Below are 3,562 nucleotides of genomic sequence, written 5' to 3'. Positions count from 1 at the left end.
GTGTGTGTGTATGAGTGTGTACATAAATCCCATTGAGGTCATCTGTAGACTGCAGTGGAACGTGTCCCGCAGCGTTTACCCACTCATACACACATACAGTAATTGCACGCTCTCCCTCAAACACACTTTCCCTCTCACACACACTCACTCCTGCAACAGGGGACGCCTGTGTGCTGTGTCAGTCTGTTCTCCCTGCGGTGACTCAGCACAGGTCTGGCCCGAGTCCGGTCCAGTCTCGGGCCAGGACTGAGTCCTTATAATAAACTCCCACTGCAGAGGGGACACTCTCACAGGACAGACTGTGTGGCCATTCACTGTCACCCCACCGCTTGGCATCTCAAAGGCTGATATTACTTTAGCTTTCTTTTCGAGTTGTTTTCTGTAGATGCCAGCGGTTATTTAGTCTGTAGTCGCTACATGTTTCTGAATTTCATGAATATTACTTGGATTTCAGCCACAGCTAGTGTATTTTTGTCTGAATGCAGCTTAAGAATCCAAGGGTCCACTTGAATCTGGATAAAAGATGTATTAGGGAATCCTGGAGCGTATGATCATAACTGAATGTCATACATGACTGCAGTCTGCGAGACATCAAGGACTGAATTTTTTGAAATTGTTATAACTCTTCCATGTTTATGCCTTCAAACCACCCCTGAAAGGTTTTTTTTTGGAAGGCAGCGTTAATAGATCCTTAATGATTACCCAGCTCCCCTACCTCATCTTACCGCTAATAAACAAATTAATGTCATTTGTTCAGCTTTATTTTTTTTAAGTTACCAATAAATAGACACTGTATTGTCTGATAACATTTATCATAACCAAACAACAATATTTCATATAATTTTTTGAGGTGTCTGTCTAGAAACTATATATTGTTAGCAGGTTAGGTTGTGCACTAACATCATACACTTCTATAAATATCATTTTAAAGGAGCATTCTAAACCACAATATGATGCCTTTACATGAAATAATTCTTTATGAATGACCTGACCGTCTTGGCAGTGATGTAATATGGCTGCAACCCTGTGGTCTGCACGCTGTGGCAATTTGTGCAAATGAATAGAACCGCCTGGTAAAAGCAAAAGCAAATGGCCTCTTTTTTCCATGCTATTCCACCCTTAGAATTAAACACGCTTTTTGTTCAAAATCAGGTAACGGCCCCATCCAGCTGTCTGTTTAGTGTTCACACTCAAATGCCTCCGGTGTTCATACACAGGCCAGGCCAGTTCTTACCTTGTCCAACCAGGGACACTCCTCAAAGGCATTTGAATGAACTCACATAGCGTAGGCCTACAGAGCTCCATTTCATAGTGTTCATGCTTTTTGGTCACAAATAGGCTACGCTGGTTTGACCAGATATTATTCCAGCCAGTTAACACACTGCTACACAGAGCACGCTAGAGAGGTTGTGTCATTTGATTGGATGTTCATTGCAATTGTTTACTAGGAGGGGTGCCCCTTTCAGGAAAGTGTTCCGTTGAAACCACTGTGTGCTTTATGTCACCTGTCCTCATGCTTTCAGGGAACAGTGTGATTCACCTGTATACACACTCCACAGTCTGGAGTTCTCTCTCTCTAACACACACACACACACACACACACAGGGAACCGTGTGATTCACCTCTGGTCTACACACACACTCCACAGTCTGGAGTTCTCCCTCTCTCTCACACACACACACACACACACACACACACACACAGTGACAGGTCGGTGACACACAAGGAGTGTGCAAGTGCGTCAAACAGTGTGTGAGGATGTCTATCCCTGAGGCGTTGTTCACAGAGACAGAGAGAGGAAGAGACAGAGAGGAAGAGAGACGGATAAGGAGAAGGGGGGAAAGCAAAGATGGAGAGAGAGCAATAAAGGGAGGGAGGGAGGGAGAGGAGAAAGAGGAGGAATTGAAAGTGGAAAAGATGTAGAGAACAATAGAGCAAGAGAGCAGGAGGGACTGACAGAGGGAAAACAGAGAGAGGATGATAGGACAGAGAAGTGTATGTGAGAGACACAAACACACACACACAAACACACACACCCAAGACACCAAGGCAGAGAGGCACAGAGAAAGACTGGAAACTGGTTTCTTTTTGCCCATGAAGCCCCTGCTTCATCTATGGAATGTGTGTTTGTATATATGTGTGTGTGTGTGTGTGTGTGTGTGTGTATGTGTGATGAGGCGACAGACATTGATCGTGCTGATGATTCACTGTTCCAAGGCACCCCTGTGAAGGATGTTAGGACTTCATTAACGACAGGCAGGCTGTGGGCGGTGGAACACAGGATCTATATATAGACCAGGTGAAGGCATTGTGTGCGTGTGTGTGTGTGTGTGTGTATCTGCGTGTGTGTGTGTGCGTATGTGCATGTGCATATGTGTGTGTGTGTGTGTGTGTGTGTGTGTGTGTGTGTGTGTGTGTCTGTGTGCACGTGAGTGAGTGAGAGAGAGAGAAAAAGTATGTGTATGTGTGTGTGTGATGTTTGAGTATGAAGGTGAGACAGACAGGTATGGGGCCACCAGATGGCCTCTCCTGAGTGGCTAGTGGGGGGTAGGAGGTGTGTGGTGTGGGGACTGGGGGTTTGACGGAGGGGGTGTGGGCTGGATCACGCAGCGGTTGTTGTTGGAAATTAGCCATCCATTCCCTACTGTGCTTCTGCAGCTCCAGCCTCTCCAAACTCCTCCTTACGTTCATTACACGCACACACACACACACGGTGTCAGGAAGTGTTTTTTTTAGCTCCTGTACAGGTGTAATCACTTCAAAGACGTCCTGGCATACGTGGAGGTGGAAACAGGGGGCGGAAGGAGCCGGGTGGTGTGTGTGTGTGTGTGTGTGTGTGTGTGGTTATGTGGGGTGTGTTGTAGTTTAGACGCAGCATGACAGACTGTCAGTTGCACCCTGCATATTGCCACACACTAGAGAAAAGCTGGGAGCGATGGCAATGAATTTTCCTGAACCAATACGTCCAAACGAGGATGTATGGAACCTAAAACAATACCTTCAGTTAAAAAGTATCTTAAAATCCTTTTAAGATCCTATTTAAGATATGGTGTATGATCAGATCATGAGCTGGGTTGCAATTACCTTATTAATTTACAGTTGCATTGATTTGACTTAGTGACTTTGTATAATGACTATCAAGTAATAGGTTTGCGACTCTTTGTGTAATAGATATTAATAGTCTAAAGGCTTAAGAAATTGTGAAATGAAGTTGTGAAATTGTGTTATGAAAGGGTGAACAAAAGGGTTGTTGTCCTTTTCTTAGAGGCTCCTTAGTGTTCATACGGTATCGACTGGCTTGATTTGTTTCATGGGGATAATCCAGAGGCAGAGAAATGAATGTGTGACACAGTAATGAAAAGATGACTCAAAGTGACACTGCACTTCATTGCGTGACAAGAGAGTGGGCTTGTTACAGTCTGCTAGTTTTGTTTGTTCAGGAGGGAAACGAGGGGTTGCTAACAGCTACACACACACACACACACACACACACACACACACACACACATACACACACACACACACACACAGGAGAGAAACGAGAGATTGCTAACAGCTACAT

At 44.9% G+C, this 3,562-nt stretch overlaps 1 protein-coding gene across 1 annotated transcript in view; it reads left to right on the top strand.

The window, feature by feature from the left end:
* The window catches only part of insyn1 (inhibitory synaptic factor 1), a 75,529-nt gene that overhangs the window by 55,512 nt on the left and 16,455 nt on the right, over positions 1 to 3,562 (top strand). The window lies entirely within an intron of this gene.

The sequence above is a fragment of the Alosa sapidissima genome, chromosome 20 (assembly GCF_018492685.1).
Source record: "Alosa sapidissima isolate fAloSap1 chromosome 20, fAloSap1.pri, whole genome shotgun sequence".
Lineage (NCBI taxonomy): Eukaryota > Metazoa > Chordata > Actinopteri > Clupeiformes > Clupeidae > Alosa > Alosa sapidissima.
Note: the sequence above shows the minus strand (reverse complement) of the source record. Positions and strands in the feature narration are given on the sequence as shown.